General features: G+C 41.7%; 1 pseudogene; it reads right to left on the bottom strand.

Moving 5' to 3' along the window:
* Nucleotides 1-2,085: 2,085 nt before the first annotated feature.
* LOC129066903 (uncharacterized) overlaps nt 2,086-26,530 on the bottom strand; it is a 38,308-nt pseudogene continuing 13,863 nt past the window's right edge.

Raw genomic sequence — 26,530 nt, 5'->3', positions numbered from 1 at the left:
TCTGCTGAGGAGGGGCAGAGAGAGCAGCAGAAAGCAGTGGCTGTTCTGTGCAAGATGGTAGCCCTGTTCTCAGCCCCACAAGGAGGGTGCCCCATCAGCCTCTTGGCCTGACAGTTCCTTGACCTGCTCAACATCATCCCCCTTCAGTTTCGTTTCCCTTCAGCCTCCATCTCTGGAGCATCAAATCCAGACCTCATCATCATCGGGGACCACATCACCTCCAAAGTCCTAAACTTGAATATCCTACTTTCCCAGCTCGGCCTCTTCCAGTTTCCTCGCTCATTCACTCCCACTCACCCTTCACCCTACCAAATATGCTCCTTGACATCACCCAGCTCTCGGTCTCCCTGTGTCACTTCCGTTCCGACCTCACTCCCTCCCAACCCAGATGGGGTGTCAAGTCAAACACGCAAACCACTGTCTCACCAGCACCTCCGGTTCTCTGCCTTTTTATACTCCCTACCCACACACCTAGCAAAACTCCAGCTCCGGGTCCTTTCGGCTGTTCTGCGTTCTGCTGCTAGTCACACACAGCTGGAAGAAATCACACCACTAATTATACCGATGCAATCACAGCCTGAGCTGTGTCAGCCTGGGACAATCCTTTCTCTTTCCTTTGATCTGCTTGTATGCCCATTTTCTTTTTCAATAATTCCAAGTCTTTTTTAAGCCTCAAACCAGATTCCTGCCAGCAGATGATGGCATGTTCCGTTATTTCATAACGGAACAAAAAGCCACTGGCCGGAACTCCCTCCACTTCCCGCGCGCCCTCTCCCCCTTCTCATCCTCCCGTTCAACCCAGTCAGAGCCAGAGGCACACACCCAGGCTGTGAAATGAGAGCCACTGCCCTCAAAGAGCTTGCATTCCAGAAGCAGCTGGACATGCAAACATGATTCTGTGATGGAAGCGTGGTGGAATGGATGTATATGAAAGTGCAGACAAAAATCCAGACGAAGGAGCATCTGAGGCTTGTTGGGAAACTAAGGAAAGAAATTCATAGCTGAGGCTTCTGCGCTGTGATTTGTCATGTCCTTCTCCGTATTGCTTCCTCTGAATAGCACCGCCATCCCTTGTTCTGCATTTAAAAAATTGCAGAAAAATATACATAGCATAAAATTTACTGTTTTAACCATTTTCAAGTGTGTACTTCAGTGGCATTAAGACATTGGCATTGTTGTGCAACCATCACCACCACCCAGAACTTCTTTCCATCTTCCGAAACGGAAACTCTGTGCCCATTAAGCAATTATGGCACTGCCATTGTTTTATTCACCCAGGCCACAGACTCTGGGTGACATCCTAGAGCCCTCACTTTCCCTTAGCCCCATATTAATTCTACTACCTGGCCTAGCTGATTTTACCTCCTAAACCTCTATTGTCTGTGCAGTTTCAGTAGCTTCCTAATTGAGGTCCCATTTAGGGGGTTCGTCTGGTTCCTCTTTTTCCCTGTTGTTGAAAGACAAGAGCCAGACTTCTGGATCTTGCCTGTCTGTCTGCGCATTTTATTTCTGATCCCGTCCTCACATACTCTGGACAGGAGCCACTCACACATCCAAATGCTGTCTCTCACCTTTGTACTTTTGCATATGGGGGTCTCCCAGCCTGAGCTAAAGTTCTTTTCCTTGTCTGCCTGACACACTAATCATCCTTTAAGATCTGGGTTCCCTGAAGCCTGCCTTGCTCCCCATCCCCATTTTCTAGTCCTTCAGATAATATTGAACATTTCCTGGTGGCTGCTTTCCTTATACTTCTAGTCTTCATCACAACGTACTGTAATTTCCTATTTCCCCTTGCCCAAGGGGCAAGGGCCCTGCCTACCCTGCTGCTGTGCAGGGCTCGGCGCCAGGGCTGCCGTGTACTGCTGTTGGTCAGGGAGTGGCCAGAGGCAACCGCCAGTGGCTGAGCTCCAGCCTTTACTTGCCAAGCTCTGCACGCGGGTGTGGGGCTACCCATGTCCAGAGGAAGGGGTGCCTTCTTCTAGGACGCATAACGCAGCTATATGGGGTACTGGTGACTGCCTGTCACATAGTAAGGGTTCGATTGGCATTAGTGTCCTTTCTCCCTATACCTTCTTCACTCCTCTATCAGCTAATGCCACTGCTCTTGGGAGTGTGGCCGAATGTCAGCCTAGCCTCCAGACTGGACTCCTCTGGCACCATGAGGCATGGAGGCCTGGAGGGGCCGCCTCCTTGGGAGGAGACCTCTCCTTGGCGCTTCTTCTCAAGAGTCTCTGGTCTGGTTCAGGGGCAGGGGTGGGTTCTCTGCTAAAACTAGACACAGCACATTACAGACATTACAGCCTCTCAAGGATTAAGCAGCACCATAGAATTTAAAACTTAAAGAACTCACGGGGCTTTTCTCATCAAGGGATAGCAAACCCGAGTCAGAGGCCAACTGTCTCCCTGTCCTTGACGCAGACATTCCCAATCAATTACAACACTGTCACATACTTGGGATGCTTAGAATCCTCCTCAGAAAGGCACTCATTGTTGGAACTGGCACTTAAAACAAAACTTATGTCTTACCTTTAATCTAACCCAACTCCTTATTTTATGTTTGAGGTAAGGACCCTGTCCTCCATGACCCTCATTCCTTCACTCTGTGCCTTCATCTCTAATTAAACTTGGCCTGGGGTGATTTCCACTTAACCGGCCCCTTTCCTGGAAGTCTTGCCTCAGCAGTCCTAACCCTTAGAATCAAGCTCTAGACACCTTAGCCCTATGAACCATAGCATTTAACTTCGGAGAGCTGCTGCAATTTCCTCACTCAGTAGGTGAAGAGTTGAGGTCTAGAGATTGAAGAGAAGTGATTGGCCTGAGGCCTCAGGGCAATTTAGGACTGAGCTGGGTGAAGTCCAAGCATTCTAACACCGGGCCCTGGCCCTCTACCTATACCTTTTCATGGCTGATGTTCAATATTTATTTACTTAGTGTATGGAATGAATCATAGACTTTGAAATTAGAAAGAATCTTATACAGTATCTTTTAAAAACTTCCACAGAAGACAGAAGCTCCTTTTTCTATAATCCATTTTATGTGAGTGTACTAAAAGGGACCTGTTAAATCTAGAGAGTTTAGGAAGCAGGAGATGGATATAGTAGAGAAACACTGAATCTCTACCAGTTGCTGCTCATCCATTGCCTGACTGTATAAGCGAGGCTCTGTGTGATTGCTCAGACTTCAGGGACCAAATGCTTGCCCTGGAATTATCTCACATTAACTGACCAGATGGCGTAGGGCTCTAGGCTCTCTCTCAAGTGACTGTTTCCCTTAATCTTTAGGAAACACACACTCATCCACAATAAACAATAAAGGAAATGACCAGGACCTACAAGTTTGAGGGATTTTTTCCCCCTTTCTCCTTTCTCATTGGCTGCTACAAATAAAAGAGATCAGAAACAAAAATCGACTTCCCGAATACATTTTACGCTCAACGCAAATGTAGCAAACTCATGTTTAGGCTTCTGGAAACTATTTTAAAAATTATATTTCCAATTTTTAGATTATAAATGGTTGACTTGGCTAGTGAATGGATGAGAGACTGGAACTGGGAAGTCTTAGAGGATTATCCTGTGACGTTTTAATGAGAGAAAGATACACTTCAGCCTCATTGGGCAGCAGGTCAAACCCTTTACAAAATAGTGGGTAAACTGAGCTATATTTGCCTTACTCCTCTCTCGAATGCATTCTTTCACTGGGTGAATCCCCAAGTCTATTCAAGTGAGAATACCACCTGAGCTCATGAGACAAAACACTGGCATCTACAAATTGGGCACCTTGTCAGTATCAAGGTAGGACTGGCCACTATTCTGATAGCCAGCTGTCAGTCAGCCAAAGGCTTAAGGCCATAACTTCTTTCATTCTCTGGTACTTCTCTAGCCTGTTCTATCATCCCCATTTTCTTGGTAAACTCCAACTTCCCTATCCCCTCCTCTTTGAATTTCTCCCTGCGGCCCTGGGTTAAATACTCCTTCTTTTATGTCCTCACAGAACTTTTTACACAACTCCAAGATGTTGTCTTTGAAATCTCTGAAGTTACTTTTTTGTTTATAGCAGTCGCCCCCGGGGAGACTGAATTTACTGCCAGAGTCAGTGGTTTAATCGCCCTTGTAACTCCAGCACACCGCAAAGTGCCTGGTACTAAGGAAGCACTGACTACATAATGTGTGAACAATGCATGAATTAAAAAGTGAGTGAAAGAGTGCTCTGATACAAATGGCCTTTCAGTCCCTGTCATCTCCCTGTTCATATTTTTTATTCCCCGTTCTCAGCACTAAACCCCGTGCAGTAAGGAAAGAGTCAGGAGGGAGGTAAGCTCACCCCACAGGCTGTTTTCTCTCCCCCTTGGAGGCTGCATAACTGCATAATACCTCCTCCTTGTTTTAAGGAAGTGTGGTCACTGACTGCACAGGTATGCCAGCTCCTCATCCAGGTGAGCGAACTCCAGGTTGGCTGAGTTAAGAACATTTGGCAAACTGGCTAAAGCGTGATAAGAAAGTATGAAGGCAGCTGTACTCTCATCACTTAATATCACTACTCATATATATTTTTTCTCTGTCAAAGAAATACGGAAAAACACTGATTTATCCAAAGCACTGCTATACCATTTTTCTCTTAATATTTCTCCTACCCCATTGAGTGAAATATTTGATGGCAGGACAGCTCAAGATCAAGTCTACTTATTTGTTTGCTCATTTTAGGTGCGGGTTTATGGAAAAGGGTCTGACCGATGAAAACCTTAGGGCTCTGGGGTGGCGGGCGGGGGGCGCATAGATTGAAAGGGCAGTCAAACAGCCCATAAACAAAGAAGTCCTTCTGGGTTCAAATACAAAGATACTCTTTTTCTTGATGTGTTAACTCTTTCTTTTGCCATTCTGGACCAGAAGATCAAGGTCAAATGCAGTAAATGGAGCAAGATTTCCATACTAAACTTAACATGCCTCTTCCCTGGGAGGGGTTGGGTGAAAAGGGGACTTAACAAGATCTAAAGGGAATTATGCACTGGGTTCAGCCTTTGGGCTTTCCTTGGAGTCCCTCGACCCCTTCTTTTCTTGTGGTTGCCCCACCATGGAAAAGGTGTCCCTGGTGGTGGGGAAGTCTTCCAGCAGAGCTCTCAGGCTATTGCCGGAGGCCATGATCTGACCCTGAAGAGCATAGTGAGACGAGATGATGTCTAGGAGGTGAGTCCAAGTTGTTTCATCTCTCATAGAGGTTCCAGGATCTACTTCTCCAGAAAATCTTTTGAAGAGAGCAGAGCATCTCTGCCATGAAGAAATCTCTGTCTGCATCGGGCTGCTCGTGCAGGAAGGCAAGGCATGGGCCCCCTCCAAGCACCTCCTACCCTTCACCTCTGATGCTCCTTTTTCTGTGTATCAGAGGACAGCTTAGCTTGGTTTTATCTAATAGGACTGTGGTTTACCTAAAACAAACCATTGTCTGGATTTCTATATAATATTGCTTTTTATTGAATTCAGAGTGAGAACGCATGTAGTTCACATATACTATACTTACTTTGACAATATTCAACCATAACATCTCTCTTGGCTTTCTCAATTTCATCCTGTAATAGAAAAAGACGATAGTTCTTCTCTTAGACAGTTGGTTATAAAAACTCCCCAAGCTAGTATGGGTGTACAAACTTACTGTAAACTTAATGCAGAGAAAGGCTACACTCTTGAGATACTCCTTCTGAAGGCCCACTTGCTGGGAAACACCCTCCCCTGGGGCTCTCCCGCTCCCGTACACTGTGCTGGGTGAGTCAAGAAAGCAAGGCCCTGGCCCCTCTTTCCCTGGGCCATTTCTCAGGGTTATGTTTGCAGGAAGCAATCTTAAAGGATACGCTAATGTCTCCCTCTGGGGCAAAAAGAGCAGGCTTGCATAAAAGAGGTGGGTTCCTCCAAGCTCAGTATTACTCAGTGGTGACAAACCCACTGCCAGCGTCCAGGCTGCTGCACGGTGCCCCCACCGGGGCTTGGGAGGCCAAGGGAACTGACACAACATAAAGCTCATGTTGCCTGCTCTGCTGTTAATAATAAAGGTCTTTTGTCTCTGATGTAGGAGTCTTGTGTCTTCTGCCAGCATTTGCAGAACAGTCACAGGCTAACTTGCTGACTTGTAAGTAGGCTAAAATCCCAGACCTTGGCCAAACTCAGTTATATTGCCTGAGCCCTTTCTAACCCGAAAAGCACTGTATAGTCCTAAAAGCAGTTAATGGGCTATTATGTTTTCTACTTGGTCAATGTTTTTGAATATTGTAAAAAAAAAGTAATTTACCACTTCAGTGACTTATAACAAGGAGCCCTCTGTCCCCATTATTGCTCAGCAGCGACCCTGGAGTCTGGCTTCCCTCACATCCCATGTATAGAACTGGTTTAAGTAAATGTAAGTCCTTCCTTTCCAGTCACAGGTAGGGAAGAAGCCTAGAGATTGTACACCTGCTGTTTCTCTCCCAAATATCGATGCATTAGTCTAATGATCAAAAATTAATAAATAATGAAACGGTATTCACAAAATTAAGCAATACTTTTAACTGTTTAAAGACTTGAGTTTTCTAAATACTTTTCAACAGATGGGGCTAGTAGGAACATGGTGGCAGTGTCTGAAAAACCAAAATAACAGGTGAATTACATGGCAAGAGTCTTTGGCCACCTTGTCTAAACACCCTAAGTACCAGTGGGTCACTCGGGAATGGTCAAATGTCCCTGAGCAGGTGCTGACACTAGCTCCATTTAGAAAGCGACAAAACAAAATGTGACCTTGGAAAAGTACACATATTTTAAAAACTAGACTGCAGTTAGCTTGAATTGTTTCCTTTGTATTTCTTTTTGAACTCCCCTTTTCAGTTCTTTAGAATATGTTTTCAAAGGTCCTATCCAAATAGGTTGAATGCAACAGATTCCAAGTTAAGAGTTTTTATTCGCTCAAACGTGAAGGATGACGCGAGAGCGTTAGGAGCCCTTCTGACTGCACTCACGAGGCTCTTCCTAGCGTCAGCCACGGTCTGTTTCCTGAAGGACAGGAACACCTGCGGCTGCATGTTGGGCTTGCAGCAGCTGGGCCGTGGCTCTGTCTCTGTGGCCTCAGCTGCTTCCAGTGTTTCTGATTACATTCACTGGGGATGCTGACACGTCACCACCTTCCTTGGGGCCCCCAAGTGCCTGAGGCAAGCATCGGCAGTCCCAGACTTCACATTCTGGCTCAGTGTTTGTGTTATCCAGGTCCATTTGAATCCTCCTGGCCTGATCTGTAGGGGGTACCTGGACTGAAGTGGCCCCCCAAGGGTCTGCTCGACTAGACACATTGTCTCAAATCTTTTATCCACACATTGGGAATATGGATTTAGAGCACTTAAGCTCTGGCCATGTATCAGATTAACGGTAATGTGAGTAGTAGATTTTCCTGTTTTATTTTTTTCATTCTAAATTTGCTGGAATTAAACTACAGTGCGATTGGTATGCCCCAATAAAATACTCAGAGTATTCTTAATTATTGCAGAATACCAATAACTCTCTTTCTCTGTTGTGGTGAGAAAAGATCAAGACATAGCAGGGCCCTGACCGGTATGGCTCAGTGGGTTGGGCATCATCCTACAAACCAAAATGTTGCACGTTTGATCCTGGTCAGAGCACATGCCTGGGTTGCAGGCCAGGTTCTTGGTTGGGGGTGCGTCAGAGGCAACCAATCAATGTTTCTCTTCCTCTCTCTAAAAATAAATAAATAAATAAAATCTAAAAAAAAAAAAGACACAGTAGAGCATCCCTGCTTTAAAGACATTATCTCTCTAGAGGCCGTGTCTCTCTGACAACATGCCATTCTATTATTCTAAGCAATAGCAAAACCCTTGTGAGGGTAGTTCTGTGCTTCTCTTTAAGATAGACCTGGAAAATTTGGAGAAGCCAGTATTCTTTGTTCTTGTGGTTCTGTTTTCTTCAAAGTTTGAAAAATATAGAAAAAGGGAAAAAGAAGGGGAGGGAGGGAAAAGTAAGAGAAGGGAGAAGAGGGAAGAACAGAAGAGAAAAGAAGCTTCAGTTAGGAACTGTTAACTCCTTTGCAGACGGGAGTATACTGGAAGGAGATGAGCCTCCTCAGTGTTCGCACAAGGTTCACAAGGAGACCCATGCTGGTCACCCTGGGAGTTTAGGTATCCTTCAGTCCCACAATACTCTGTCCTTCGTGGACTTAAAAGAGGACACTTTTATTTTAACCCCCTATCCTCCTCCCCCACCCCCCCACCCCCCCAGTACAGCACCTTTTGGTAGACTGAGATCTTACTGGAGGGAGAACAAAGGTGGCTGGAACTTTTGGAGTCAGGGCTAACAGCAATCTCTCTGCGCCATTTACAATTCTGGAATTTCTTCTGGTTGGACCCTGATTTCTCAGATCTGAACTTTTTTCCTAAAATATTTCAAACCAAAGCGAATTAGATTTGCTGGTTGTATAAGCCCTGCGGTACTGGCTAGAAAATCAGCTCACCACCACAACTGACCACAGACACATGGGACTGACTGGGTACACGGGGAGGGGGTGGGAAGGGAGGGGGGGAGGGGAGGAGAGCTACCATTTTGTACAAGGAAGGGGTGAGACACTAAGTAACTGTTTCCAGAATAGAACGCAATTGTCTAAAGTGCTCTGAAAAAAATTCTCTATTCCACAGGTAGCTAGTTGGAGCACTCCAATAGAGTGGCCTCTCAAGGGACACTGTTGATGGCCTTTAGGCTGCACAGTCTGAGAGACAGTTTCAGGGTGCCCGTTCTGGCGAAGCGTAAGCAGATAAAGGTGGGCTATTTATGCTGCCATGCACAATGCAATAATCAAGGCGGGGGAGAGAGGGTGGGGGACAGGAAAAGGAAGATGGAGAAGAAGGGAAATCTGTATTTTCCAATATTCCTATTGGTTATGGAGCTATCGAGTATGATAGATGGAATTCTTTTACATTTTTCTAAAATACTAAGAGAAAAATATTAAGTTTTCAAAGAAAGAGCACTCATTTAAAGAAAAACAAACATGAGTTCTTCTTATCTGAATTGCTAAAGGAGAATGAGGCAAATGAAAAAAAAAATCCTGAGTAAAACTGTAATGCTTCCATCCTGACTTTTTTTGAAGACCCTGTGTCATTGCGGTCTCCTGGACACTGTAGAATATACCAGCTCAGAAGACTTGAGGGGTCTCAGAAAGGCTGTGTGTGAGCCCGGGGGAGGAAACACAAGCTCTGCAGTCAGGTCTCCATGCTGACACTCATCTGGAGATCTTGGTTTTTCCCTTAGTCTTTCAGAACCTGTTTCCTCACTTAGAAAAGGGGGAGGATGCCCCCCTCTCATGGGGCTGTTGAGAAGGTTCCATGAGCCCGTGTGTATCGGCCCCTTAGCCCACTGCCTTGCCTGGGCCAGAAGCTGCGGCATTGGCTGTTAACTCTCTGACTCCCTCCCCTGCCTTCAACATCCCAGCCACGCCCATCTGTCATTTCTATCCCTGGTGGCCTCTTCTCTTCCAGCCCCTTCAACAAATATGTTCATATCTATTTTATTCTTAATTCTTCCACCTCCTCAAGTTTCCTCCTTAATTCTGGTCAAACTTCTTAAGGAATTATTATGGACTAAATGTTTGTGTCTCCTAATTTCTTATGTTGAAGCCCTAACCCTCAATATGATAGTATTTGGAGAGAGAGCTTTGAACGGTAATTAGTGTTAGATAAGCTCATAATGGTGGGGTCCTAATCTGATAGCCCTGGTACTCTTACAAGAAAAGAAAGACACAGAGTTCTCTTTCTCTCTGCCTTGTGAAGCCACAGTGAGGGTGTTCATATGCACAGGCAAGAATGGATGAGAGCTCTTACCAGAAACTGACCATGCAGGCACCTTGATCTTGGAGCTCTAGTCTCCAGAACTATGGGAAAATACATTTCTGTTGTTTAAGCTATTAAGTCTATGGCATTTTGTTATGGCAACCAGAGCAGACTAACACAGGAGCAGTAAATACACCCTGCATCTGTATTTCTATCACCTTCTCTCTCCTGACCTCTGGCAGTCTGGCTTTCACCTTCATTAGAACTGCTCTGTCAGAGTCAGCAATGAACTTGGAGAATGTCAAATGGTCTCATTTTAATCTCTGCTTTTCTGGTTCTTTCCTCTAGAGTTAACTCTATCAATGTTCAACTTCTTATTCTTTCTTCTTCTTTTAAAAATAATAGCTTTATTGAGGTACATTTAACATTCAATTAACAGCACATAATTAAAGTGTACAATTAGATAAGGTTTTGTAGATGTATACAAACTGAAACCATCACTGTAAAAAAAAAAAACGACCATAGCCATCCCTCCCACCCAGCCCCCTTCCTCAAGTAACCATTGCTCTGCTCTCTGCAACTATAGGTTACAGTGCATTTTGTAGAACTTTACGTAAAGGGAGTCATAAAGTATGTACTCCTTTTTTGTCTGGCTTCATCCATATTGTTGTGTATATCAATAGTTCATATCTTTGTATTGCTGAATAGTATTCCATTGTATGAATATACCATAATATGTGTATACATTTATCTGGTGATAGGTACTTTAGTTCTTTCCAGCTCTTGGCTACTTTAAATAAAGCTACCATGAACATTTGTGTATGGCTTTAAATGGACATGAGTTTTCTCTGGGGTTTCTCTAGGAGTGGAATGGCTAGATCATCTGGTAAGTGTATGTTTAACTTTTTAAGAAAGTGCCAAAACTATTTTTCAAGATGATCAACCATTTTGCATTCCCATCAGCAGTATATGAGAATTCCAGATTCTTCATATCCTTGCCAATACAGCTGTTTAAATTTTAACCATTCAAATGGGTATGCAGTTGTTTTTCTAGGGTTTTAATTTCCATTTTTCAAATGACTAATGGTGTTGAACACCTTTTTATGTGCTTACTTGTCATCTGTACCTCTTCTGAAATGACTCACTTCTTCTTGAAACACTTCCCTCTTTCAGCTTCGGTAGCAGTGCACAATTTAATTCTCTGTTTCTGTCTCTTTTTTATTTCACTTCCTTCCCTTCTTCTCTTTCCTTTTACTGTCTTCATCATCTATTTCTCCTTATTATATCATTAACCCTCTTACTGTCCCACACTTGTAGGAAAGCATATAAACAAACACAGACATATATTCTCTCTCTCTCTCTCTCTCTCTCACACACACACACACACCCCTGCACACGTATATCTATTTTCTACCCTAATACCTCCTTACCCGTCCCAGTGTTGCAGGTCTCTCTGGGCTATTCCTCTTAATGCCTCCCCTTGTATGCCCTGTACTCCTATCTATGACTTTCAACTAGTTTCTAGTTTGTTCCTTGGATGGCTCTCAGGGAGTATCTCATAAGCTTCTCACCCTCCACTGCAACCAGAACAACCCCAGTTATAGCTGTTTCATTAGTAGTATTCCTCATAAGATTAACTTAAGTACAGGAATCTATATGTCATTTGCATGAAAACCACAAGCGGTGGTCAAGTGAGGTTCATTTTTTCCTAGCCCCGATCTGCCCTCCCTTCCACGCCTGAGCTTCTGGAGGATCTTTCTCAGAATTGTCACCTGGCCGTCTTCGCCTGTCAGGAAGCTCATCCTTCGGGTTTCCCCAAATGCCCCCTCTCTGTGCTGGCCTCCCTGGTTCCAGATGTAACCTATTTTTTTCTTTACATTCCTTCTACAGCTTGTTGAACCTCGTTTATGCCTTGTATTTGAGCTACTTGCTGGCCTGTCTTCCTTTCGCACCCTGGTTGGTAAGTTCCTCAGGAGCATGGATTGTACCTCAGTATTACCTGGTGAGTGCAACTTATAGCAGTACTACATTAAAATTTTGGTGGTTGAATTTTTTAAAATAATTCACTCTATCCCTGTTTTCTACTTCACTATCTGATTTCTATAGGAATTAATATTTGGCAGAAGTGGGGATTTGCCCTCTGGTTTCAGATTGAGTATTCATGCCATACTTATTAATTTGTACTCTCCTATTAATGTAAGGATTAGAAATAGATAAATAGAGGTAGATAAATATGATAAGGGGTAAATGTTGTGAGCTGTATAGACTCCATAAGGCTTAAAGAATGTTCAAATATAAAATATTTAATTTTTATACTCAAGTTGCATTCACCAGTACACACACACAAGAGAAATGGGGGCAAATCCTGTGAACTGACTTGGAGTGATTTCCAGGATATATTACTAAGTGAGAAAATGAAGTACAAGGGAGTATATACTGGGAGGGGGAAAAGCAGGTTTATAGTTGTGAGTATGCAAGACAGAGTTTATTCTTGTATTATTATTTATTAATTATTGTATTATTTTCCATACAAACAACTGTAAACCTACTTTTGCCCCACCCTGTATATATGAATAAAATCCAATCTTCATGATACAATTATTAAAAAAACTAGGAATAGAAGGGAATGTCCTCAACCTGGTAAAATGCGTCTATCAAAAATCCATATCTAACATTATACTTAATGGAGTAAAATTGAAAGCTTTCCTCTTAAGATCAAAAATAAGACAATAGCCCTGGCCTGTGTGGCTCAGTTGGTTGGAGTGTCCTGTAAATGGAAAGATCGTGGGTTTGATTCCAGGTCAGGGCACATGCCTAGGTTGCACATTTGGTCCCCGGTCAGGGCACAAGAGAAAGGCAACAGATTGATGTTTCTCTCTCTCTCCTCCCCCATCCCTTCTCTCTAAAATCAATAAGCATGTCCTTGGGTGAGGACAAAAAAAGAGTAAGGCAATAATATCCCCATTTCTACTCAGTGTCGTGGTAGAAGGTCTAGCTAGGACAATTAGGCAAGGGAAAAGTAAAGACATCCAGATTGTAAAGGAATTAATAAAATTATCTCATTTTGCAGATAACATGATCTTGTATATAGAAAATCCTAAGGAATGAAGAATATGTAAATTAGACTCATCAGAATGAAAAACTTCTGTTTCAAAGAACACCATCAAAAAAGTGAGAGGATGTCTTTCAGAATGGGAGAAAATATTCACAAATCATATATTCATATTCAGAATACATAAAGAACTCTTACAATTCAATAATAAAAAGACAAACAATCTAAATTTATAAAAGCACAAAGGGTTTGAATAAATATTTCTCTAACAAAGACAGACAAATGGCCAAAAAAACATGAAAGATGCTCCACATCATTAGTAATTACAGAAATGCAAGTCAAAACCACAATGAGATATCATTTTACTCCCACTAGGATGGCTAAAATAAAAAAACAGAGACAATAACAAGTGTTAACAAAACTGAAAACATACATCTTTACAAAAACTGGTACGTGAATGTTCATAGCAGCATTATTCTTAATAGCCATAAAGTAAAATCAAGCCAATGTCTGTCAACTGATGAATGGATAAATAATATTTGGTATATCCATAAGATATTATTTATCAGTAAAAAGGAATAAAGTACTGATACATGCTAAAACATGGATAAAACTTGAAAAGGTATGCTAAGTAAAAAAATGCAGACATAAAAGGATATGTTTTATGATTCACTTATGTAAAATGTCCAGAATAGGCAAATCTATAGAGACACAAAGCAGATTTCTGGTTGCCAGAAGCCAGGAGCCAGGAAAGGGGGGAATGGGAGAAACTGCTAATGGGTACATTCTTTTGAGAATGATGAAAATGTTCTTGAATTAGATAGTGGTGATGGTTGCATGATCTTGTGAATTATAAACTTTTCAGGGATAAGTTTTAGGTAATGTAAACAATATTTCAATAACAACCAAATAAATCTAGAAAAAGATTGAGTATATATTGTGTGTTAACTTTTGAGGATAAAGGAGAGGACAAAGGTACCTGCTTACGTTTGCAAAAAGAAATACAGGAAATATAAAGTAGAAAGCAATGGAATCATTTATCTACAAAGGTCAGGGGCGGAGAAAAAGATTTTTTTACTCTAGCTAGTCAGTATTATAGAGTCACATATAAAAAAATTGTTAGCAAATTACTAAAAATTAAAATTTGGTCCTATGTTGATTCACTCTAGGAAAGAAGGAAGAAAGGGAAGAAAATAAAAAGAAAAGAAGGGAAACCGGTAAAGTGAAGGAGGGAAAAGGGAAGCAGAAGGAGCAGGGAGAGGAGCAGAGGAAGGAAGGCAGCCGGGAAGAAAGGAGCAGCTGCCAATAGCAGTGGTACGACCGGCTCCTCCATCTTACCGGCTGACCTTGACATCAGCAGGACAGCCCCCTTGGGGAGTGTGACAGAAGAATGCATGCTGGACAGCCACCATCAAAGCATTTTTCTGAGCAGCTTGACATGCAAGGGTCACTTGCATATTTTCCACTCCTGATTGAAACAAGAGCTACAACAAGAAAATATGAAAGGTATTAGGAATTCCTCTCATAAAGAAAAAAGTAAAGTTGAGGGTTGAGGTCACCATTTATTCAACATGTATACACATAAATCAAACTGCAGGATGAGCTGAGACCCTTGTTCCTCAGTCACAAGGCCGAATCTCTCTCTCTCCCTACGCAACGTGTCATCCATAAAAGCAGCCCCCAAGCTCGATTTGCTCTGTAGCTGGACACAGTCAATTTTCCCCAAATGTCAGAAAAGGATGAGCAGGCTCTGATGAACTAGCAAACATATGCTCAGGGACAGGCTCTTGTAAAACTGCCAAGATTAGATTTATGTTTAAAACACACACACACACACAAACCTGTACATACACACCATACACACATGGAAGCAAAGAGATCTATCTGAGTGGCAGGGATAAAACAGCACCAGGTTTAAAAAGGTCAGATAAAAGCTTCAATAACAAGTGCATATTTTAAAAGCTTGATACAAAGATGGTTCACTACAAGTACTTCTTTTTAACATGTAACAGAAGTTATTGCAACAGATGTTACAGCCTTTATAGTTCAAACCAGGCCGATGTTCACATCAAATAAGGCCAAGGTCATCTTCATTACTTATGAGGAAGGAAGTTTTTCTTATATATGAGAGCCAACCCTACATAAATTAAACATTATGATTTTTAAAGAAATACATGAGCAAATTGCTTCATTTTACTTTGGTTCCTTTTTCAAAAAATAATTAAAATATTTTACCTTAAGGATGGCTTCCTTTGTATAAAAACTAAATTTGCCAACTTGGTTATCATCCACTTCAGAGATGGCCAAGACAAGAGTAGTAGGAGAATATCTACAAGGAACAACATGACATTGTTTCAGTGCGCCATGTCACTAGTCACAAGACGCCCATTCTGATGGGACAGAATGGCATGTGATCAGCTCCAGGGCATCAGTAGTAACAGCGAGTGCAGACTTTATGCAAGACTTGATATTTCCACCCAAAGATGAAAGGGCTCTGGGGTCTTTTCAATCCTTACTGGACTTGAGCTCCCTGTAGTTTCGCTGTGATGAACATCTACCCTGGAATGTTCGAAATTCTTTTCACTTGATCACCATTCCACTGTTTTCTCCTGTCTTTCTCTTGCCTTCTTGACCTTGAAGGAGTTCAGAAGAGTCCTCCACACTTTGGCATGTGGATTGTTTTGCACTGAAGGCAATTGAGAGCCTGCAGGCTTAAGAGAAACTTTTACCTCTCCCTTAAAGAATGTAAATTAAGGGTCTTGTTCATAAAAGGAGTTATGGCCAGAAATAACTTTTTATGACTTACATGTAGGGCAGGACAAACTTCTAATCACTGTACATCTGCACTTATTGTCCTGCAAATGACCTTCCTCCCCTCTGAAGCCCCAGGTGCCTTACCCAATTCCTTAGCTCAGAAAGTTTTTCTTTTCTTTAAAAATCCTCACCTGAGGTCATGTTTAGACAGAGGGGAAGGGAGGGAGAAAAAGGGAGAGAAACATCACTGTGGGAGAGAAACATCACTGTGAGAGAGAAACATCAATGCGAGGGAGAAACATCAATAAATTGCCTCTTGTATGCGCCCAGACTGTGGATGATTTAGGCATGTGCCCTGACCAGGAATCGAACCCGCTGCCTTTGGGTTTATGGGATGACACTCCAACCAACTAGGTCATACTGGCCAGGGCCATTTTTCCTCACCCCACTTTGAACCTCCCATGTATGTGGGGTTTGCATAAATACATATGTAATTAAATTTGGTCATTTTGTTTTGTTAATCTGTCTCATGTCTATTTGATTATTAGACCAGCTGAAAGAACCTAGAAGGATAGATAGAGGAAAATTTTTTCCTCTCTGCAACCTTGCCTAAACTCAGGCCCCTCGCTGACTCAGGCTCCTTTGTCCACTCATTAAAAGTTGTCTAGGTCTAACTCTCTCCCATTGCCCCAACCATCATCTAAATATTCTTTGTAACTACATTTCTGCCTTGGGGCATTGTCTCTTGTCCATAGGTATGAGATTTTGTTGAGTAATTTAATATCTAATTAATTTTGGTTTCTTCATCTGCAAATGGGATATCACTTACCTCATATATGGTTATTACAGATATTAATTGGAATAATATACATGAATGTGTTTTTTAAAATATAAGTCACCATGCTTATGTTTGATATATGTTGTTGGTACAGTGAAACTCCAAAGTGGCAACTTTAAGAAATTAACATACACAAAATAAATGCAAACTTAAGACACAAACTCCTTGGATGCATAAACCTTCTGCTAGTAATTCAGAAGGCTGCCAAGATCTTGCAGGATCTCTGGCTCATCACTGGGAAGACAAACCACTGCTTGGCCAGGCCACAGAGCACTTGGGCAACTTTTGCTATTTCGTTGATTCCAACTGAACAAAAAATATGCCGTACTTTAGAGCAGTGTGAAATACCAGAAGGAGGACCTTGAAGAGACAGAGAAAAGCTTGGCTCTAGGTTGGAGACTTAGCCTTGACTGAGGCCCAATTGCACCTCCTGCCTTCGGCTTCTGTGGGATATCTCTGTATCCTTACAGTAAATTCTCTTTTTAGTTTAGCTAGTGTGATAGGATAGAGCAGAGGACGTTTTGCCTTCAGGGGACATTCAGCAATGTTTGGAGACATTTTTGATTGTCACAAATGGAGAGAAGGGGCCCTATTAGCATCTGGTAGGTAGTGGTCAGAGGTGCTGCTGATCAACCACTGACACAAAGCCCCCTACAAGAAAGAGTCACCCAGCCCCCAATTTTAATAGTGCCGAGACTGAGAAATGCTGGGGTACTGTTTTGCAGCATCCTAACCCCTCTCTTCTAACTCATGCTCTCTCTGGGGAAGATGAGTACTTTAACATATTAACATATCCAAATTATATTTTGAGCAGTGATCCATATCAGCCAAACAAAGGTGACTCTCCCTCCTTGGGGTCATCTTTGCCTTCCTTGGGGTAGATGGGGCCAGGACCAGAAAGCTCCAAGTACAGGGCTGGGACTCTAAGGGGAAGGCAGACTATGAGGGAAGGAAAGGAGAGGGAGACAGAAGTTTCTCCCAAACATACATCAAAGGCTGACTCTGTGAGGGGGAAAAAAGACGCCTTCCCCCAACTGGGTAGATGCACCATCTCTTCCTGGTAAGGCTGTTTTCTTTCTGCCGATGAGCTGAACTTATAGGGCATGAAAGAGAGGTTTCAGTGGTTTGAGTCAGTTTTTGTTATAGATCAACAAAAGAACCTAAGACTTTGCCATATATGTTAGATGTGTACATTGTGTTAGAATTTCAAGGAAACAATGCTCAAACTTGACTGACTTCTTCCTAGTCCCAGGGAAAGTGAGAGAAGGGACCTGGACTTCTGATCTATGGTTCTTGCCCCATGAAGACAATTTTCACACCCCTTTCTACCCAGAAGCAACATAGTCAAGACGGGCAGCTGCCTGAGCCTGTGATTCCCTCTCATTTGAACTCTCTGATCTGGTTCTTCCATGAACCAGTTACTTGATATTTTTAAATCCCTTGATTGAAATCTTATTTTTCCCTCTTATTAAAAAAGAAAGAAAGAAAAGAAAAAATGTGGCATTATGGCAGACAGAATATAAGGGAGTGAATTTAGAAATACAATTGCATTTGTGTGTTCAGTGGTGGTAGAAATGATCTTTCACTGGTCATTCCTTCTACCATTACATTATTTTTACTTGGATCCTCTTAAAGCTTACCTGTAAACAAGATCACTCTCCTCCAGCAGAGAGGTGATAAAGATAGGAGGTGGATCATCCACCTTGTCCTTGTGTGAGGCAAATTCAAAATGAACAGGCCTCAGGTACAAATGGAACTCTTCAAAACACATCTCCCACGCCATTTCCTTATAGAGACTAAAAGGGGGGGAAATGAGCCAACAACATTTGCTATTATTTTTCCCTAGAAGGAATGTAAGTGGTAAGAAAACCAAAACATCAGAATAAGCACAAAAGCAAAAGGCAAAACAAGGTAAGCCAAGCAGGGTAGGAAGTGAATGAGTCACAAAGGTCTGGTGTCTGCCCTCTGCTCTGACAGCTGAAAATAGTGGTAAAGTAGGAGGAGATGTGCTTGGGCAGTTTCTCAACTTTCATTTCCTGCAAGCTGGTGTCTGTCCTCAGCTCTCCTCAGGTCACCAATATCGCCCTCAATACAAGTTTCTTGGAACTCGTCACGGCTGGCCTCTGTCCCCACCTTAGGGAGAGCCTTTTTTCTCCTGGATCCAGGATGTCCCTGCTCCTGCCTCATGGCCACCGTCTCTCAGTCTTCATTGGCTTTTCCTTCTCTTTATTTTCAAATCCTGGCATTTCTCAAGCTTCCAAACCCAGTCCTCTTCTCATCTTCTCCATCCTTTCCTGGGGGAGCCCACCTTCCAACCCCACGCAGTAACAATCCCCTCTAGGGTAAGAATCTGGGACCCCATTTCCGTCCTGCCTCAACTCGGGTGCTCTACTCCCGCGTTTTCACCGCCTCCAGCAAAGCTCCGTTCAGACATCCCTCTGGCATTTCAGCCTTCACTGTCCAGAACACCTTCTCCTCCTCTTTCATCTCCATTTAGACACATTTCTCCATCTTGAGAAATTGGTGCTTTAAGGCTGAATTCAAACGGCACCTGGAGTATGTATTAGTTTGCTAGGCGGCTGTAACAAAGCCCCGTAAACTGGGTGGCTTACACAACAGAAATCGGCCTCCCAGCTCTGGAGGTTGGAAGTCTGAGATCAAGGCGTCAGCAGGGCTGGCTCCTTCTGAGGGCTGTGAGGGAGGATCTGATCCAGGCCGCTCTCCTTGGCTTATAGTTGGCCGTCTTCTCCTGTGTCTTCACATTACTTCCCTCATTGTGTGTCTGTGTCCAAATCTCCTCTTCTTATAAGGACACCAATCATATTGGATAAGGACACACCTCAATAACTTCATTGTAATTTGATTACTTCTGTAAAGGCTCTATCTCCGAATCAAGTCACGTGCTGTGGTACTGGGGGTTAGGACTTAAACACAGGAATTTTGAGGGGGACACAATTCAGCCCATAGCAATCTCCCTTCTGTGAAGCTTTCCCTGATCCACTTTAAAAGATGAAATAAACACTCCATTTTTATGCTCCTGTATTATATTATTCACATGCTAAAATATCATATCAAACTGTATTGGGGTGACCATTACATTGTGAACGCCCTAAGATCAAGGATCAGAAATTATGGTGAGGGTAATAAATACCTTGACTCATGGTTTAAATTTGTGTATTTTTAAATATAGTTTCTAGTTTTGTAATCTTAGGCAAATCACTTAATTTTTCTGAGCCCCTACTTCCTCATTGGTAAAATGTTTGCAAGCTACCTCATAAGAATATTCTGAGAGTTAAATGAAAGTAATACACGTAAAGTCCCCAGGACAGACCCAGGCTACAACAGGCCCTCAAAAATGATCGGTGTAGACGATTGAACCCTCTGTGTTATAGGGCTTCTCATGGGGATCAGAACACAAAAGAACTCTTACACGTTTGCAACAAACCCTCTACTCCAATATTTTCCCTGCTTATGGGACATGTCTGCCTGGATATCTTACTATCGCCTCACACTCATCTAAAACCTAACCCATTCATCTTTCCCTCCCCCGACCTGGGGACCTTCCATACTGGTGTCAGGCCCGAATGCTGTCACTGCCTCGGCCTCGCCTTTGTCTAGGTCCTCTGCTGCTTCCGCTCTGCTGCTTTCCAACTTCATTACATTCAGGAGAAGGATCCAGTCAATATTCACTGAGGGCCTGGTGTAGGTCAGACCTGACCCCAGGCGATAGAATACTGTGGAAAACAACATGCACAGGGATTTTGCATTTGGGGAACTTCTGCTACAGGCAAACCAATATGCCAATATTAAGCCCCTTACTACAAGGCAATGTGCTGAATGGAGAAGAAGGCCAGGGGCTAGGATCTAGCCTAGCTGAGTGGTCAGAGAGGCATGTGGGAAGGCCCTGGGGAGAGAAGGAACTAGCGAGGGAGCCACGTGATCATTTCAGCAATTTAGAAAGTTTACTCTGGCTGTTCTGGGGACACAGAGGAGGCAAGGCTTGTAGGCAGGGAGGCCAGCTGTCCGTTATGCCCCGTCTGGATCCTCATTCCCCTACTGACCGAGCTCAGTGTACACTCACCAGACTCATCTCTATCAGCCGGTGGCGGAGCGTCCCAAGTTCCAGAAGACGGGAAAACGTCTCCAGGAGCAGCGCGTGAGAGCCTTGGCCCTGGTCCTGTCTTTCGGCTGCTGCAGAGCGGAGTGCAAGCAGGTCCATCTCCCCCACCAGACAGGGGTCTCCCATCACGTTAGCTGAAAACAGCTGAAAGGAAACAAAGTACTTTTTAATATATATAAAAAAGAAATATCGCATATCAAGAAAAATACTATTAGTGGCACAGACTCTGGATCCAGATTTTCTGGGCTCAAATCCTGACTCCATCACTTACAATCTGTGAGACTGGGGGCAATTTATTCAATTTTGCTGTCTCTTAGTCTCATCTGTAAAGTGAGGATAATAACAGTACCTAATAAGCACTAATTGATAACAATTACCTAGTAAAGTTGTTAAGAGGATTAAGTGCGTTAATAGCTGCAAAAATGCCTGGTATGTAGTATTTGTTGTTATCATTATTACAAATGTTTTAAGCCAAATAAAGAATAAGAACAACAAAGACAACCTAAACAAAAATAGAAGTTCCCTGATATTTGTCAAGTATTTTAGTGGCTAACAATAATAATTTCTTACAAGCCCCTCTAATTGCATTTTCAAAAGTCAAAGAACTTTCATGTACATCAACTCATTTATTTTCACAGGACCCCCAGAAGTGGTCATCGCATGTACCGTTATTTCCATTTGACCAGTGAGGGATCTGAAGCGATGCTGAAACTTCCTAAGTGTCACGCAGCAATACCAAGAGGAAATGTAGGTTTCCTATTCCAAGGTCAGTAGTTGTGCAGGACACTACACTGCCTTTACAGAGCCAGCCCTGGGCAACTTGTCAAACAACCACATCCTTCTTCCAGGCCCCTCGTCACGGTCGGCTCCTCTGCTCTGACATCTTTGCTATCCTCCCATATACCACTCCCAGCAAGGACCCAGCTGGGGATCCCCCACGTGCCTTTCCTGGTTCGGCTCCCCAAGCATGCACAAACTCCCTTGTCTATCCGCTTATCTACAAAAAACCTGGTCTATGCAAGGATGCAATTTCTACACTCTTGAAGTCTCCCAAAGTGATAAAGAAATCTATTTTTTAATTTAATCTTTATTGTATTTTTTTCCATTATCATTTAGTCCCTTTATACCCCCCCAAAGAAATTTATTAAACTAATTCCTACATGTCTTCTGAGGGTAATACGTGCCCCCTTTTCTTGCCTAATAAAAAAGTTTAATTTAAATTATTCATCATTACTAGATCCAAATTTGAACACATTTCAAAAATAATAATTATTACAACTCTGTGGTATCAGTGGGAGCCTAGATAGGTATCTTAGATATTTACTATGATTTATAAAATAATTTAAAATACATTTAAAAAATCTGGTATCGTAATACAAAGTGAAAAGAATCCTTGGTAAATTGTAGTAGGATACATGACTGGTTATTTTGGGGGAAATTCAGTTTTCAGCCATACCTCACAACACACACACACACACACACACACACACACACACACTCCAGGTGGAATACTAAAAGGGTTAAATACTTTTTAAATGAAATGAAAATCTTAAGAAATTAGAATAAAATGAGAAATATGAAACATTTAGGGGAATATTTACTTTCTGGATTTAGGAAGATAGAAGAAATCACAAAGAAAAAGATCAACACATTTTACTATATAAAAATAAGTTGCTGTTAAAAATTTAAAAAATCAATTTGGGAGAAATATTTGCAGAAATTATGATGGATAAAAGGATTAAAGTTTTTATTTAAGAAGAGTTTATGTAAGTGGATGAGAATAACATTAGGATTCTAAGAGATAAATAAACAAAGGGAAAGAACAGAAAATTCACAAAAATAATACAGTTCATAACAAGACATTTAGAAGAACAGAACATTTAATCTCAACAAATAGGAAGAAAATATGAACTAATAGTATAACTCCACCTTTTCTATATGTGCATATATTGACACAGACATTCTATGCTTACACCTAAAACTGTACAATGTAACAGGACTAGTGCTCTTAAATATTATTGGTGGCATTATACTTTGGCACAACTCCTTTTTAAAAATTTTTATTGAATTTATTGGGGTGACATTGGTTAATAAAATTATATAGGTTTCTATAATACATCATCTGTATATTGTGTTGTTTGTTCACTACCCTAATTGCTACAACTCTTGAACAGCCATCTGCCAACATGTTATCCAAAGACTTAATTTTTGTTTCAGCAATTTCACTTCCAAGAATTTATCAAAAAGCATTGATTCAAAATATGGAAAAATCTATCAGCATGGAGATGTACCTTTTAGTATTTTTAGTAATAATGAAAAATTAGAATTATACTTGAATGTCCATCAATAGGGAAGTGGTTAAATAAGTAATGATTCATCACTTAAGAGAATTATGCAGTTATGAAAGTGAGTATAAAGACTAGTTAGTAATTTAGAAAAATTTATAATATTATGTTAACTGAGGAAAACATGAGAAAGCATTGGATGAAGTGTATAATTATGTAAAACATGCACATGAAGAATACTTGAATTCAGAACAATGATTATCAATGCATAAGAGTTGTCATATTTAGGATAATTTTTTTTTTTTGCTTTGCTCCTTTGTTAAAATTCTGTATTATATTATTTTGATCAACTTAAAATTAATTGAAAATAAATTTTAGTTTGGGCAGAAGGGGATAAGAGGCTGAGCCAGACACATGAAACATATTTTTAGCAGCTGGGCCCTTGACAATTCCTTCATATACAGCAAGTACCCACACAGAATAAGGTCACACTGAAAACCCAGGCTCAACTATGCTAGCCTTAACCAAAAAATAAAAGAATTAGAATCCAACCACAAACACTATGTACATCAGGCCACAGTTTGAACCATAGATTATTAAAGTTGGAAGGGACTTTAGAGATCATCAAGCTCACCTACCACCATTCCCCTTCAAATACACATAATGTTACAAAATAGGAAAGTGAGGCTCAGAGAGGCTAAGAGACCAGCTCAGGGTCACACAGCAGCTAATCATAGGGTTGAACTTGAGCCCGGGTCCCTGACTCCACATTCAGTCCCCTCTCTTCTCTGCCAACTCTCATTTCAGGACAAAAGGAGTGAACTTTAGAAAGAGTCTTAGTGGGAAGAAAATATATAACTTTTAATTATAAATGTATATTGTTAAAATATAAATAATAAACCAGAAAACACTTCCCACGTACCTATGTACATCTCCCTTTCAACTTTAATTGTAGCAACATCCTGATAAACTAGAAACTTTGACAGAAAATGAAAAAAAAATCACATAAAATTGTTGGCAAGGCCTAGGACTATGATCTGTCTCTGGCCAAAGAGGGGAGGAATAGAGCCAAACAGAAAAACAAAGCTAAGTAGTAACATCTGGGAGGAAACATTTCCTTTGCCAAGGACCCACCTCCCCCTTTCTGAGAACCTACATCTTTCTGGATCTGTGTGCTGTACCAGGACTCGGGCTTGGCGGGGTGAGCCACACATCCAGGGCCAGCTGCAGCACACAGCTCTCGTGCCAAGCAAGACCACTGCAAGACGTAGGCCTGTAGATGTGGCAGGCTCCTTGGAAGGGACCCTCGAGGGCCAGGGAATGAGCGAGGCCGGGCTCGGGGAAGGGTGGAACTCCAGCAGATAAATATTTTTCAAAGCTGGGCTTAAAAAGAGGAGCAACTAGTGACAATTTTACACAATGAAAAACTTAATTTTCCAAAGATATTTGACTTTTATATTTTTAAAGACCAATAAAACAGCTCCTTTAAATTAGGGCATTATTTTTTTAAAAAAAACAGGAACTGAAGGGGCTTCATAGGCCGTCCAGGGAACACATCAGATTATTCAAGGTGCTTTTTACTTTTATATGAACCCTTTTACAATTGGGAAATATAGGAGTTTATTTTAAAAGTACAATAGAAGTACGATTCTTTAACTGTATATAGTAAATCTGTCAACAATTCGGTAATCAATATTTAGTCAAATATTTGAAAACAGAGTAACTTAAATGTGACTAAATATTAAACAAATAATTTCCACAGTGAGGTTCTATATTTACCTCAGACTTTATCCCCTTTCCCCCAAAATGTTAATGGATAAAAACAACTTTTAAATTCTGTATACAACTGGAATCATTCATGTTTGCCATAAGGATGTTATATTTTATAAATGAATAAGGCAGAAATGATAAAATGCTTATCTGTGGGTATTCCTTTGGAAATGGAGGATACAGCACAAGCCAAGGTCCTTTCTATATCTACATAGAACTAAGGAATATAAAGACTTCTTAAACCTGTGCAAATGGGATTTCCTAGTCCCAGACCCTAAAAAAATACAAGAAATCCTTGCATTTGCAAGGAATCTTATCAAGCAAATAACATTTGCTTTTGAGACTCTGCTGACAGGACTTACTATCCATATAGACCTAGCATATTCTGCCAAAAAAAAAACAACCCCAAAACCCCAAACATTTTCCAAACGGTAGATTCTTGCCATAGCAAGTTGCACATACACAACTGGTGTCTCAAGCTTATTACCACAAAGAAATCAGCCCTGAGAAATTCTGTGGAGGAAATGCAGTCCTGTGCCTGGGACTCTATGGGCTCTTTCTCAAGAGACAGCTGTGAAATCTCACGGCATGCTCCTGGCCTCCGAGATGAGACCGTAACCACTGTGGCGGTTTCCTGCTGCACGCCTGCCTGTCCTGCTGAACTGTGCACTTCATGGGAGCATAGGGCATGCCTCTGATCTTCACATCTGTGTGAACAGCACACTCCTAGCTTACTACCTAGTACATGTAAGTACTCAACAGATGCTTGTTGGGTGTTGAAAGGAGTTGGACAATTTTCTCACCCATTTGAAGGCAATAGAGAAATTGCAGTCTTGGGGCACAAAGACCAACTTAGGGCTTGTCACCCACTTCTTGGTTCCTTCTCTACCCTCAAAGGCTGTAAGGGAAAGGGGAGAGAGGTCCTACTACATATCATGGGGGTGACAAAATATGTACCCCCGATGACTGGTCTCAGGAAATTGAATTTGTTCCTTTAAGGGGAGGGGGCTCACCCCTTGAAGGTGAGTCAGCAGAAACTTTCTTGGTGACACTTGCCAGAAAAAAGGAATTTCTTTTTGAGAAAATCTTAAGCACATCCAAGTTTCATATATGTCTGCTATGTGGAACCTCTGATTAAATCCTCTGATGGCATTTCAGGAGCAACTGTTTTTCTTACACCTTCTCAAGGAAGTGGAGATTCTGTAGCCAGTGGCATGAGTTTAAATTAGAGCTTCCTATTCTTTATTACTTCCAAAGCAAACAATATTGAGGCTGCAAGGGAACCCTTCTTCTGTGGCTTTTAGTTTTACTTCTCTCATCTTCCCAAATACTTGAGAGGTGCTTTGTAGGATAGTATTTGGACTTCACATCATACCTTAATTCATCTGGGAGATTAAATGTCAAATGTCTAAAGATGATACCAACTTACCAGCTATTGTTGATGGAAGTAAGTTGTTTGCAAATTATGTTAAGGGGAAGTCCAAAGTTATTTCTAACCTCAGGATGGCCTTCTTGCCAAAGTCTCTGGACATAGACTCCTGCTGATGTTCTATATAGAAATGTAGCATAAAGGTTAAAATTAGAAGAGTTAAACTTTCCCATGGATGTGAGTTATGAGCTTTGGCATGAGAAAAACATCAGCCTTTTGCTTCTCTTCATTCTTTGACCCATTTTCAGCCAGACGTAATTTGAAGACCCTCTCATGCAGGACCATGCTGGTGTCTCAGACTGAGCCAAGGGTCACCCAAGAAAAGCAAAGGCAGACAACTTCATTCAGTCTTCAGACACACAGGAAAACTTCTTTTTGTCAAATAATTTACTACAAGGAAACAATTCTATGTAGGCCTAAGGAAATAACTGTGCAGGAACAATCTGTGTCACCTGTTACTTCCTGCCACTTGCTTTCCCCCAGAGGACAGACACTGTGTTT

Source organism: Pteronotus mesoamericanus, unplaced genomic scaffold, assembly GCF_021234165.1.
Source record: "Pteronotus mesoamericanus isolate MK-2021 breed Mesoamerican mustached bat unplaced genomic scaffold, CSHL_Meso_final contig_20, whole genome shotgun sequence".
In the NCBI taxonomy this organism is placed as follows: domain Eukaryota; kingdom Metazoa; phylum Chordata; class Mammalia; order Chiroptera; family Mormoopidae; genus Pteronotus; species Pteronotus mesoamericanus.
This window is presented reverse-complemented; position numbering and strand designations above follow the sequence as displayed.